Here is a 15,622-nt window from a genome sequence, read left to right as displayed (position 1 = left end):
GATTGGCCTAGCCTTAGTTGGTATTTTTGATTCATCAAAACTAGTTTCATATGGTAATCCTACTATATGTTGTTTTCGATGCCAAAATGCATTGGGTAGTTCATTACATATTTCTTTTTCAATAATATTCTTAAGATGTTGTATTTTTTGTATTATTTCAGCAGATTGGAGGTTTTCGCTTATAATCTTATGTTTGATTTCCAATTGTAATGATCCTAAGAAGCTTTCTTTATTTTTGATATTTTGTTTAACAGTATTTATTTCTTTAATTCTTGGTTTATCAAGAAATTCAAATCTAATGGGTGTACCATGTATATTTGTTTCAAGGCCTGTATGGGAAACTGTAACTGGATATAATAAAGTAAGAAAAGGGACTCCTAAAATTACAGCTTGACTGAGTCCTTTGACCATGATGAATGGAGTAGGGAAGCAATGTCCTTCCGTACATATTTTTGCATTGGAAAGTTTGTATTTGATAAATAGTCTACTACCATCGGCTGTATTAAGGATTTGGGTGGTTTTATCAAAATATTTAGTAGGAACTAATCCTTCATTAAGACAATTTAAATCAGCTCCCGAATCTATTAATGCTAAAGATTGAAACTCAAATTCATCATTTATTACAATAGTTATTAATACAAACCATTTTTGTGTGATTACTTTATTTATTATATTAACCGAATGTCTATTGGATGAAGATTCACCACAATGTATTTGATCTAAATAATCATTAGGATGATTTGAATAGTCATTGGGATGATATGATTTGAGTAAATGATTGAATTCTACAATGTCTTCCTCAGTCTGTATTCCAGAAGTATTATGAAGTTCAAGAATTTGAATTCGTGTTTTTAATTGGGATAATTCGATTTTGACAGTATTAACCTCAGCTTTGAGTTCAGCAATAGTGGGTTCTTTTTGGGTAGCTTCATGCTGACTGATTCTTTTCATAATATCAGAAAAATTATAATTATCAGGAGGTTTAATTAATGGTGTATGTTTTGTTTTTGATTTAGTTAGATTTATGAATTGAGTAATTATTTCTCTTTTTTCATTGGGATCGGATATTTTTTCTATGAAATCTAGAATTAGATTATCTTCTTTTGTTAATGTATGAATATCAGATGATATAGGACAGTTGCATATTTCATTAGCATCGTCAATATCCGAACTGTTATTTGACCAATAAAAATCATCATTATGTATTGTACCTATAAAGGAAGTATCACTACTAGAAGAAGTAGTATCCGAACTTGAACTTTCTGAATCATATAGCTGAATAATATCGTAGATTTTATTTCTAATGGATTCATCTAAAGTAATCGAGTCTAATTTTTGTTTAACTTTACATTGGCTTTTGTAATGGCCTACTTTTCCGCATTTATAACAAACAGGTAATTTTTTCTTATTTGGAAATGATTTAGAAGCAAATCGTTTTGTGAATTTCTTATATTTTTTCTGCTTAGTTGGAAATGATTTATACGTTTTATCAGGTTTATCTCGATGTTTTTTCCTTTTATATACTTTATGTATTTTATGCGGTTTGGTTCTATCTATATGTCCTTGGTCCATATGATAGCCAAATTGCTGGCAAAAATCTCCTAATTCTTTCTTGCCACTTAGATTTTGCCTTTTGAGTTTTAGGTCTGTGCATAGGGCTAAGCCTTCAGCACAAATTTCTGAAGATAACTCGCCTAAAGTATATTGGGAATAATTGATCATACCGCTATTTTTATTTTTGAGACGTTCTTTTACTTTTTCAGCAAAGAGGTAAGGTAGTCCTGCTACAAATTTTTCTTTCCAGTGATCTAGGTGACTATCTTCTCGTATAAGTAATCGGGAGAAAAAGACGTCTTTATACCATTTATAATGTGACAATGTTGGACATCTTAAATTGGATAGAAGATCAGCAGTTCTTGCTGCGAGTATTGATGTATTCCCTATGAAATGAAGAGCAATGGTGTATATTAGAGAATTGACAGCATCACTCTCAGAATATACCATATCCTGATTATGTTCATTTTTTGCTGTCCATTGCCTAGTATTGGTTAATATATTTTGTTTTGTTTGTTCATTTAAATATGAATCCCACCATCCTCTCAGCCATCCAGTGAAGCCTGAGACTATAGCTTTGGCTATTTCTTAGTCATGGCTTCCAGCCATTTTACAAGCAGATGCATACATAGTCATATGCTTCATTGTATCTAGGATCCTGTGATCAGAGATACCGTCTATATTCCAATCTATGATGGTTCTTCCAGAATATGTAGAAGTATGACTTGTTAAGTCTTCTTCTAATTGTATATCAACAGGAGTTGGTCTCTTATAATATGGGCGAGCATTTATTGGTTGCCAATTTTTACTATAATTAATCCGATTGATACTTTCTGGGATAAGTTGTATTTCTGAAAATGCCTTTTGCATATTTTGTATGGTATTGGCAATTGATGGTCCTATAGATGGTTCTATGATTTCATTGGTTTGGAAAAGTGTTTCTTCTTGTAATGTCATAGTATCATGTTCAGGGATTTTTTCTTTTCCTTTAGTACCATCTGGGAGAATAGGGGCGGATATTACTATTGTTGGTTTAGGTTCTTTTATTTCTAATTTTGATAATTTAGAAATTAGTTGTCCCATAAGGGTAGTATTATCTTCGCCTATAAGAAATTTTTCTTTATTCAAATCAGGAGGTGGTTTGAAAAACAATTGTTTTTTCTCTTTGTGACTAGGTGGTTGTAATAAATTCTCTATTCTATTTGATTGTTTTCCTAGGGTATGAAGACAGAGATTTGTATAATTGTTTTGTTCGATTATGTGTGGAAGTAACTCTATACGAGGTATATTAGCATTATTCAATTTGTAAGGTGTGGCTACTGTTTCATAGACAACTATTTGGGTAGATGGCGATCCTTCAGTTTGTTCTGAAGCTTTTGGTACCGTAGTTGCCATCCCTTGTATTTTCAGACTTTGTTCTGGAGGGTGTATGGATTTAATTGATTTTCCTTCTGTTGTATTAAAGGTAGTATATTGAGTTTCTACAGTATTTAATTCAAACTCAGGAATTGGGATATTATGTTGTTTAAGAGTATCTCTTAACCAATCGAAAAAACATTTTCCTTTATTTCCTTTTTGTCTCCAACTATTGAACTGGGAATGGAATAGTTCTACTAATCTAGGTTTTAATTCTTTAACATACCATTTTCTAATATTATCATTCTCTGGAGATAAAAAATCATTTATAATATCTTCCTTTGTAAATGTTTCTTCAATTTGTAGCACTTGGATAAATCCTGATTCAGCTTGTTCATATTGAGGTATAATAATATTATCAGATATGGGAACCTTGGGTATGTTCCAGTTCTGGATTTGATTTTCAATATCGTTTATAACAAGTTCTTCTTTGTTTTTAATTCTTAGAGTTCTATTAGTTTTACTAGTTGTGGTATCTGTCAGATTCTTAATAAATTTCTCCATTATTAGGTTGCGGATAATGACAACTCAGGACGACCAAAAGTCCAGCGTTTTCCCTAACGGCTCTTCCTCGGCCTTGGCGGTACTTTGCATAAGACCTTTTCGTCTCGTGTCTTAACACTCGGACCAACTTTCTCTAATGGATAAATTTCTTAAGTTTCTTAAGATAGCAAAACTGGTAATACTATGAGATCTCTAATACAGGGTTGGCTCTGATACCATTTTAGCTATCTTAAGAAACTTCAAAAGCCTAAAGCAAGACAGGGTTGGCTCTTTACATTGATGATATTTTACATTGAGATCATTCTCTGAAATAATATTTTTGCTATCTTAAAAAATAATAAACTGGTAATACTATGTTATTATCATTTTAGCCCAAGAATCTCCCTAGGTATTTAAACTGGTAAAAAGATTGCGGAATTTATAATAAGTAAGAAAAGATTGTAGTATTATAGGTTATTAATTGCTGAAGTATAGAAATGTAATAAAGAAATGCAAATATTATAACAATAATTGGTAATACTGAAATGTCAAAAACAATCCAAGAAGTATGAGTATAATCAGAGATTTTGAAAGTAAAAACTAACTTGAACTGCATTACTCACTGATTACAAATACACAGGCTTGCGAATTTCCTCCACTCGAAAGGCAAATAGGAAGGTAAAGCGGACTGATTACAATCACACATAATCACATATAAAAGTTATGGAGGTTACCGACTTTATGAAGTTCAGTCGTCTATGACCTTTCTTAGATACAGATTGAGAGGAGAAGAAGGTAAGAAGAAGAGAAGAGATCTTATGAGAGAGAAAGTATGAGAAGATCTAGATCTAAAGAAACTGTGCAGCTGTGCTGCTGTGCTGTTGCTGCTGCTGAGATCGTCTGCTGGTATGCTGGAAGATATCCTTGATGCTCTAAATTCTTCTTGGCTGAAGAGGTATTTATAGAGGGTTTGATCTTCAACGAGTGGCTGGTATTAATTGCTTGCCGACGAAGGAAAGGATATGATTGGCTGAAGGAGGTTGTGGCTCAGGATTGTTTGCTTGCTGGAGAAGGCTTCGTAAAGATAAGGAGATGATACGTGGCTATCACTGATTTGCTGATGGCTATTGGTTGATGTGATCTGAAAGGGAACAAGGTTGTCCTTTATGTGACGTGGCCTTTGTCGTCTTATGAAGAGGGAATCTTTTCCTGTAGAGGGAGTGCAACGTGGCTTTTGTCGTTTATGCAGAAGGAATCTTTCCTGTAGAGGGACGCGTTTTCTTTATTGAAAAGAGAATATTATATGCTGTAGTAGTCTTATCACTGTCGGTGTAGTCATATCAATGTCGGTGTAGTCATGTCGATGCTGAAGAAGGAATTGGACCACCGGGTCGGGTCATTCTGTGGGCCTTTGGCTGAAATCATCCAACAGGGGATTTCCTGATTGGACTGTTTCTTCTGATGATGTTGGTACGGCTTTATTGGGGGTGAAAACATGGAGCAATGTTTGCTCTATTTCCTCAAATGTAGCATTGGGATTTGACTGTTTCAACCTTTTGAGATAGGCTGAGAAAGTAGGGAGACTGACTGTATTATATGTAGCAGAGTTGAAGGTTGTGGGTTGCGGAGGTATTCTTTTCAAAGGTAAAGTAGCAGGATTAGTATTGAAGATATCCCACCATTTAACCTTCACGGTTTTGCCAAGTTGGGGAATGTAAGTATAGTCAAGAGTATTATTTTCAGAGATTGAATATTCCCATTTGAGAATCCAGGGAATTTGGTAGATGGCCATGAAATAAAGGTGGTAATCATCGGTTTCAGTGCAAGTATTATATTCAACAAATTTAGTTTGTAAGGCTTGAAATGGCTCTGGCATTATTTGGGTTAAGGATCCCCAGATTAAGAACCAATGTCGAAACCAGCTAGGGAATCTCTCAAGGATAGGGAATTTGAATTGGATATACCAGGAGTGTGTATTATTTTGATTTTGGTAAGCAAAGACTTTGTGCCATGCTTCAATATATTCACTATACTTATATGATTTATATTGGAATATTGGATTGAGAAGCTTTTTTCCTTGATTGGGAATGCAGCCCCAGTCTTCATATGAAAGTAACCTTTTGATTTGCAATTTTGAATATGCAAATATTTTGGTATTTTCTTGGTAGAAATGTACTATGGAAACTGAACCAGTCTCCATAAGTATGGCTTCATACCATTCTCGGTTCTTGATACCATAAGAAGAGTTCATATGGTTGGATAAATATAGGGGAGCTATTTTGCATGGGTCTAAGCCAATATGATTGTCTGAGATGATAGTTTCTGGTAAGAAAGCAATATCAGTATATACTGACTTGGGAGAATTTGAAGTTTGTTTATTGGGATACGATGCTGGGGTGAATGCTGGACTTGGGGTAACAAATGGACTTTGTGGAGGAGATTGGATTATGTATTCTGGTACATTTGTGGACCTTAAGGGTGACATAGGGGTTAGGTCAAGAGGAGAATGACTGGGCATGAGAGGCCCATATCTATTGCTTTGAATTAGGTCCATTGGCTGTTTGCCTTTGGAAGAAGGATGCATTTTTGTATTAGTAATGTGTTTAGAGATGTGCAAACCTTGAGAAAAGAAAACGGTAGGGCGAAATGATTTTGTCCTGTTGTCTTCTTTAGGATGATTAGGATGATGGATATGGTCCCCCCTGCAAAAATTCACGGGTTAAGAAGTCAGGAAGGGAATTAGAAGAACCGTGCAGATGTTCAATGGAAAAGTCGAAGGCAGATAAAATTGCTTGCCATCGAGCAAAAATTTGTTTAGAAACAAGATTTTGGACATCTTTTTGCAGAATATCCTTTGCAGCTTTACTATCAGTGCGTATAAGAAAATGTTGATTGAGAATATCGGTTTGGAATTTGCAAACACAATGGATGATAGCAAGTAGTTCCTTTTTAACAGTGGAATAATTCTTTTGAGTCGGATTCCAGGCTTTTGAAGTGAACCTTATTAATTGTTCTTTAGAATTATTAAGAGATTGTTTTAAGATGCCTCCAAGGCCAAGATCAGAAGCATCGCATTCAATGATTTTAAATGCAATGGGATTAACTAGGTTTAAACATGGAAGTTCTTTGGCTTTAAGTTTAAGGCGTTGGACGGCTAAAGTATGAATATTAGTCCATGGGGGAGGATGCTTTTTTAAACGATCATAAAGAGGTTTTGCATCTAAAGCAAGATTTTGGTAAAAATCACTTATGTAATTTAGACATCCTAGAAAGCGTTGTAATTCAGTTTTATCTAAGATTTTATCAGGGAATTTATCAGCAAAAAGTATTGAGCGATCAATTGGGATGATAGTTCCTTGATTTATATTGTGACCTAAGAATCTTATTTTTGTTTGAAATAAATTTAACTTAGTGGAGGAAACCACTAAACCAGATGTCTTTATTAAATGGATAAAAGTATGTAAGTGTTTGAAATGCTGTTCTATAGATTCAGAGAAGACTAAAATATCATCAATGTAAACAATCATAAATTTGTAAAAGGGATTGAATATATCATTCATGATTTTCTGAAATTCAGATGGAGCATTTTTCAATCCAAATGGCATGACATTCCATTCGTATTGTCCAAAGGGAACATTAAAGGCTGTTTTATATTTATCTTTTTCGTTTATTTGGATTTGCCAAAAACCGGATTTTAAATCGAATTTGGAGAAGATTACAGCATGTAATAATCTATCTAATAGATCTTTTTTATTTGGAATAGGATATCGTATCCATTTTAAAACTTTATTAAGGGGTTTATAATTGATGACTAGTCGAGGAACACCTCGTTCTTGTTCAGCATTTTTGTTAACATAGAAAGCAGAACAACTCCAAGGAGAAGTACTTGGACGTATTAATTTCTTATTGAGTAGATTATTTATTTCTTTTTGACATGTTTGTAATAGTTCGGTATTCATTTGGATTGGCCTAGCCTTAGTTGGTATTTTTGATTCATCAAAACTAGTTTCATATGGTAATCCTACTATATGTTGTTTTCGATGCCAAAATGCATTGGGTAGTTCATTACATATTTCTTTTTCAATAATATTCTTAAGATGTTGTATTTTTTGTATTATTTCAGCAGATTGGAGGTTTTCGCTTATAATCTTATGTTTGATTTCCAATTGTAATGATCCTAAGAAGCTTTCTTTATTTTTGATATTTTGTTTAACAGTATTTATTTCTTTAATTCTTGGTTTATCAAGAAATTCAAATCTAATGGGTGTACCATGTATATTTGTTTCAAGGCCTGTATGGGAAACTGTAACTGGATATAATAAAGTAAGAAAAGGGACTCCTAAAATTACAGCTTGACTGAGTCCTTTGACCATGATGAATGGAGTAGGGAAGCAATGTCCTTCCGTACATATTTTTGCATTGGAAAGTTTGTATTTGATAAATAGTCTACTACCATCGGCTGTATTAAGGATTTGGGTGGTTTTATCAAAATATTTAGTAGGAACTAATCCTTCATTAAGACAATTTAAATCAGCTCCCGAATCTATTAATGCTAAAGATTGAAACTCAAATTCATCATTTATTACAATAGTTATTAATACAAACCATTTTTGTGTGATTACTTTATTTATTATATTAACCGAATGTCTATTGGATGAAGATTCACCACAATGTATTTGATCTAAATAATCATTAGGATGATTTGAATAGTCATTGGGATGATATGATTTGAGTAAATGATTGAATTCTACAATGTCTTCCTCAGTCTGTATTCCAGAAGTATTATGAAGTTCAAGAATTTGAATTCGTGTTTTTAATTGGGATAATTCGATTTTGACAGTATTAACCTCAGCTTTGAGTTCAGCAATAGTGGTAAGGTAGTCCTGCTACAAATTTTTCTTTCCAGTGATCCAGGTGACTATCTTCTCGTATAAGTAATCGGGAGAAAAAGACGTCTTTATACCATTTATAATGTGACAATGTTGGACATCTTAAATTGGATAGAAGATCAGCAGTTCTTGCTGCGAGTATTGATGTATTCCCTATGAAATGAAGAGCAATGGTGTATATTAGAGAATTGACAGCATCACTCTCAGAATATACCATATCCTGATTATCTTCTTTTGTTAATGTATGAATATCAGATTATATAGGACAGTTGCATATTTCATTAGCATCGTCAATATCCGAACTGTTATTTGACCAATAAAAATCATCATTATGTATTGTACCTATAAAGGAAGTATTACTACTAGAAGAAGTAGTATCCGAACTTGAACTTTCTGAATCATATAGCTGAATAATATCGTAGATTTTATTTCTAATGGATTCATCTAAAGTAATCGAGTCTAATTTTTGTTTAACTTTACATTGGCTTTTGTAATGGCCTACTTTTCCGCATTTATAACAAACAGGTAATTTTTTCTTATTTTGAAATGATTTAGAAGCAAATCGTTTTGTGAATTTCTTATATTTTTTCTGCTTAGTTGGAAATGATTTATACGTTTTATCAGGTTTATCTCGATGTTTTTTCCTTTTATATACTTTATGTATTTTATGCGGTTTGGTTCTATCTATATGTCCTTGGTCCATATGATAGCCAAATTGCTGGCAAAAATCTCCTAATTCTTTCTTGCCACTTAGATTTTGTTTATCGAGTTGCCTTTTGAGTTTTAGGTCTGTGCATAGGGCTAAGCCTTCAGCACAAATTTCTGAAGATAACTCGCCTAAAGTATATTGGGAATAATTGATCATACCGCTATTTTTATTTTTGAGACGTTCTTTTACTTTTTCAGCAAAGAGGTAATACTATGTTAAATTTAACTGGTAACATAGTAATACAGGGTTGGCTCTGATACCATTTTAGCCCAAGAATCTCCCTAGGTATTTAAACTGGTAAAAAGATTGCGGAATTTATAATAAGTAAGAAAAGATTGTAGTATTATAGGTTATTAATTGCTGAAGTATAGAAATGTAATAAAGAAATGCAAATATTATAACAATAATTGGTAATACTGAAATGTCAAAAACAATCCAAGAAGTATGAGTATAATCAGAGATTTTGAAAGTAAAAACTAACTTGAACTGCATTACTCACTGATTACAAATACACAGGCTTGCGAATTTCCTCCACTCGGAAGGCAAATAGGAAGGTAAAGAGGACTGATTACAATCACACATAATCACATATAAAAGTTATGGAGGTTACCGACTTTATGAAGTTCAGTCGTCGATGACCTTTCTTAGATACAGATTGAGAGGAGAAGAAGGTAAGAAGAAGAGAAGAGATCTTATGAGAGAGAAAGTATGAGAAGATCTAGATCTAAAGAAACTGTGCAGCTGTGCTGCTGTGCTGGTGCTGCTGCTGAGATCGTCTGCTGGTATGCTGGAAGATATCCTTGATGCTCTGAATTCTTCTTGGCTGAAGATGTATTTATAGAGGGTTTGGTCTTCAACGAGTGGCTGGTATTAATTGCTTGTCGACGAAGGAAAGGATATGATTGGCTGAAGGAGGTTGTGGCTCAGGATTGTTTGCTTGCTGGAGAAGGCTTCGTAAAGATAAGGAGATGATACGTGGCTATCACTGATTTGCTGATGGCTATTGGTTGATGTGATCTGAAAGGGAACAAGGTTGTCCTTTATGTGACGTGGCCTTTGTCGTCTTATGAAGAGGGAATCTTTTCCTGTAGAGGGAGTGCAACGTGGCTTTTGTCGTTTATGCAGAAGGAATCTTTCCTGTAGAGGGACGCGTTTTCTTTATTGAAAAGAGAATATTATATGCTGTAGTAGTCTTATCACTGTCGGTGTAGTCATATCAATGTCGGTGTAGTCATGTCGATGCTGAAGAAGGAATTGGACCACCGGGTCGGGTCATTCTGTGGGCCTTTGGCTGAAATCATCCAACAGGGGATTTCCTGATTGGACTGTTTCTTCTGATGATGTTGGTACGGCTTTATTGGGGGTGAAAACATGGAGCAATGTTTGCTCTATTTCCTCAAATGTAGCATTGGGATTTGACTGTTTCAACCTTTTGAGATAGGCTGAGAAAGTAGGGAGACTGACTGTATTATATGTAGCAGAGTTGAAGGTTGTGGGTTGCGGAGGTATTCTTTTCAAAGGTAAAGTAGCAGGATTAGTATTGAAGATATCCCACCATTTAACCTTCACGGTTTTGCCAAGTTGGGGAATGTAAGTATAGTCAAGAGTATTATTTTCAGAGATTGAATATTCCCATTTGAGAATCCAGGGAATTTGGTAGATGGCCATGAAATAAAGGTGGTAATCATCGGTTTCAGTGCAAGTATTATATTCAACAAATTTAGTTTGTAAGGCTTGAAATGGCTCTGGCATTATTTGGGTTAAGGATCCCCAGATTAAGAACCAATGTCGAAACCAGCTAGGGAATCTCTCAAGGATAGGGAATTTGAATTGGATATACCAGGAGTGTGTATTATTTTGATTTTGGTAAGCAAAGACTTTGTGCCATGCTTCAATATATTCACTATACTTATATGATTTATATTGGAATATTGGATTGAGAAGCTTTTTTCCTTGATTGGGATTGCAGCCCCAGTCTTCATATGAAAGTAACCTTTTGATTTGCAATTTTGAATATGCAAATATTTTGGTATTTTCTTGGTAGAAATGTACTATGGAAACTGAACCAGTCTCCATAAGTATGGCTTCATACCATTCTCGGTTCTTGATACCATAAGAAGAGTTCATATGGTTGGATAAATATAGGGGAGCTATTTTGCATGGGTCTAAGCCAATATGATTGTCTGAGATGATAGTTTCTGGTAAGAAAGCAATATCAGTATATACTGACTTGGGAGAATTTGAAGTTTGTTTATTGGGATACGATGCTGGGGTGAATGCTGGACTTGGGGTAACAAATGGACTTTGGGGAGGAGATTGGATTATGTATTCTGGTACATTTGTGGACCTTAAGGGTGACATAGGGGTTAGGTCAAGAGGAGAATGACTGGGCATGAGAGGCCCATATCTATTGCTTTCCAAATTATTCTGTATCATTAACAGACCCAAATATATTAAATGTTTTATCTTTAAATCTTAAAACACAAGGATTTGACATGATGACGGGTTCACAAAATATAGCCATTATTTATAGGATATATTATAAGGTAATGAATACATTATGTCCTAATATACTCCAAATAGACAATAAGGGACAAACAATATTTTTTCAAACCAATATAGAAAGATCAAATACGATCATACCAAAAACAATATCATGGTCAGATATAGTCCTACCCCATACCTGGGCTATTCATAATAACAACCAACCATCATCACAAAATCCTATACAGAATATCCCAGACAGAATTTCAGAATATACGGATGGAAATGTTGAAATTCAATTTACTAATAATAGTCTTTTAAATAAGACATCCACATCGGAAACCATAAGCAACCATTCTTTTAGAGACTTAGAACCTCCACGAAAATCCGTTACAACCTATGATCGGAATTCTCATATATCAGCTACTCCAATGTCAAAACCACAGTTAGAAGGGTTTTTACGCACATCTGATAATATTATTATACCTCAATATGAACAAGCTGAATCAGGATTTATCCAAGTGCTACAAATTGAAGAAACATTTACAAAGGAAGATATTATAAATGATTTTTTATCTCCAGAGAATGATAATATTAGAAAATGGTATGTTAAAGAATTCAAACCTAGATTAGTAGAACTATTCCATTCCCAGTTCAATAGTTGGAGACAAAAAGGAAATAAAGGAAAATGTTTTTTCGATTGGTTAAGAGATACTCTTAAACAACATAATATCCCAATTCCTGAGTTTGAATTAAATACTGTAGAAACTCAATATACTACCTTTAATACAACAGAAGGAAAATCAATTAAATCCATACACCCTCCAGAACAAAGTCTGAAAATACAAGGGATGGCAACTACGGTACCAAAAGCTTCAGAACAAACTGAAAGATCGCCATCTACCCAAATAGTTGTCTATGAAACAGTAGCCACACCTTACAAATTGAATAATGCTAATATACCTCGTATAGAGTTACTTCCACACATAATCGAACAAAACAATTATACAAATCTCTGTCTTCATACCCTAGGAAAACAATCAAATAGAATAGAGAATTTATTACAACCACCTAGTCACAAAGAGAAAAAACAATTGTTTTTCAAACCACCTCCTGATTTGAATAAAGAAAAATTTCTTATAGGCGAAGATAATACTACCCTTATGGGACAACTAATTTCTAAATTATCAAAATTAGAAATAAAAGAACCTAAACCAACAATAGTAATATCCACCCCTATTCTCCCAGATGGTACTAAAGGAAAAGAAAAAATCCCTGAACATGATACTATGACATTACAAGAAGAAACACTTTTCCAAACCAATGAAATCATAGAACCATCTATAGGACCATCAATTGCCAATACCATACAAAATATGCAAAAGGCATTTTCAGAAATACAACTTATCCCAGAAAGTATCAATCAGATTAATTATAGTAAAAATTGGCAACCAATAAATGCTCGCCCATATTATAAGAGACCAACTCCTGTTGATATACAATTAGAAGAAGACTTAACAAGTCATACTTCTACATATTCTGGAAGAACCATCATAGATTGGAATATAGACGGTATCTCTGATCACAGGATCCTAGATACAATGAAGCATATGACTATGTATGCATCTGCTTGTAAAATGGCTGGAAGCCATGACCAAGAAATAGCCAAAGCTATAGTCTCAGGCTTCACTGGATGGCTGAGAGGATGGTGGGATTCATATTTAAATGAACAAACAAAACAAAATATATTAACCAATACTAGGCAATGGACAGCAAAAAATGAACATAATCAGGATATGGTATATTCTGAGAGTGATGCTGTCAATTCTCTAATATACACCATTGCTCTTCATTTCATAGGGAATACATCAATACTCGCAGCAAGAACTGCTGATCTTCTATCCAATTTAAGATGTCCAACATTGTCACATTATAAATGGTATAAAGACGTCTTTTTCTCCCGATTACTTATACGAGAAGATAGTCACCTGGATCACTGGAAAGAAAAATTTGTAGCAGGACTACCTTACCTCTTTGCTGAAAAAGTAAAAGAACGTCTCAAAAATAAAAATAGCGGTATGATCAATTATTCCCAATATACTTTAGGCGAGTTATCTTCAGAAATTTGTGCTGAAGGCTTAGCCCTATGCACAGACCTAAAACTCAAAAGGCAACTCGATCAACAAAATCTAAGTGGCAAGAAAGAATTAGGAGATTTTTGCCAGCAATTTGGCTATCATATGGACCAAGGACATATAGATAGAACCAAACCGCATAAAATACATAAAGTATATAAAAGGAAAAAACATCGAGATAAACCTGATAAAACGTATAAATCATTTCCAACTAAGCAGAAAAAATATAAGAAATTCACAAAACGATTTGCTTCTAAATCATTTCAAAATAAGAAAAAATTACCTGTTTGTTATAAATGCGGAAAAGTAGGCCATTACAAAAGCCAATGTAAAGTTAAACAAAAATTAGACTCGATTACTTTAGATGAATCCATTAGAAATAAAATCTACGATATTATTCAGCTATATGATTCAGAAAGTTCAAGTTCGGATACTACTTCTTCTAGTAGTGATACTTCCTTTATAGGTACAATACATAATGATGATTTTTATTGGTCAAATAACAGTTCGGATATTGACGATGCTAATGAAATATGCAACTGTCCTATATCATCTGATATTCATACATTAACAAAAGAAGATAATCTAATTCTAGATTTAATAGAAAAAATATCCGATCCCAATGAAAAAAGAGAAATAATTACTCAATTCATAAATCTAACTAAATCAAAAACAAAACATACACCATTAATTAAACCTCCTGATAATTATAATTTTTCTGATATTATGAAAAGAATCAGTCAGCATGAAGCTACCCAAAAAGAACCCACTATTGCTGAACTCAAAGCTGAGGTTAATACTGTCAAAATCGAATTATCCCAATTAAAAACACGAATTCAAATTCTTGAACTTCATAATACTTCTGGAATATAGACTGAGGAAGACATTGTAGAATTCAATCATTTACTCAAATCATATCATCCCAATGACTATTCAAATCATCCTAATGATTATTTAGATCAAATACATTGTGGTGAATCTTCATCCAATAGACATTCGGTTAATATAATAAATAAAGTAATCACACAAAAATGGTTTGTATTAATAACTATTGTAATAAATGATGAATTTGAGTTTCAATCTTTAGCATTAATAGATTCGGGAGCTGATTTAAATTGTCTTAATGAAGGATTAGTTCCTACTAAATATTTTGATAAAACCACCCAAATCCTTAATACAGCCGATGGTAGTAGACTATTTATCAAATACAAACTTTCCAATGCAAAAATATGTACGGAAGGACATTGCTTCCCTACTCCATTCATCATGGTCAAAGGACTCAGTCAAGCTGTAATTTTAGGAGTCCCTTTTCTTACTTTATTATATCCAGTTACAGTTTCCCATACAGGCCTTGAAACAAATATACATGGTACACCCATTAGATTTGAATTTCTTGATAAACCAAGGATTAAAGAAATAAATACTGTTAAACAAAATATCAAAAATAAAGAAAGCTTCTTAGGATCATTACAATTGGAAATCAAACATAAGATTATAAGCAAAAACCTCCAATCTGCTGAAATACAACATCTTAAGAATATTATTGAAAAAGAAATATTTTGGCATCGAAAACAACATATAGTAGGATTACCATATGAAACTAGTTTTGATGAATCAAAAATACCAATTAAGGCTAGGCCAATCCAAATGAATACCGAACTATTACAAACATGTCAAAAAGAAATAAATAATCTACTCAATAAGAAATTAATACGTCCAAGCACTTCTCCTTGGAGTTGTTCTGCTTTCTATGTTAACAAAAATGCTGAACAAGAACGAGGTGTTCCTCGACTAGTCATCAATTATAAACCCCTTAATAAAGTTTTAAAATGGATACGATATCCTATTCCAAATAAAAAAGATCTATTAGATAGATTATTACATGCTGTAATCTTCTCCAAATTCGATTTAAAATCCGGTTTTTGGCAAATCCAAATAAACGAAAAAGATAA

The sequence above is a fragment of the Amborella trichopoda genome, chromosome 12 (genome assembly GCF_054954075.1).
Source record: "Amborella trichopoda isolate Santa Cruz 75 chromosome 12, AtrichopodaSantaCruz75HAP2 v2.0, whole genome shotgun sequence".
Lineage (NCBI taxonomy): Eukaryota > Viridiplantae > Streptophyta > Magnoliopsida > Amborellales > Amborellaceae > Amborella > Amborella trichopoda.
This window is presented reverse-complemented; position numbering follows the sequence as displayed.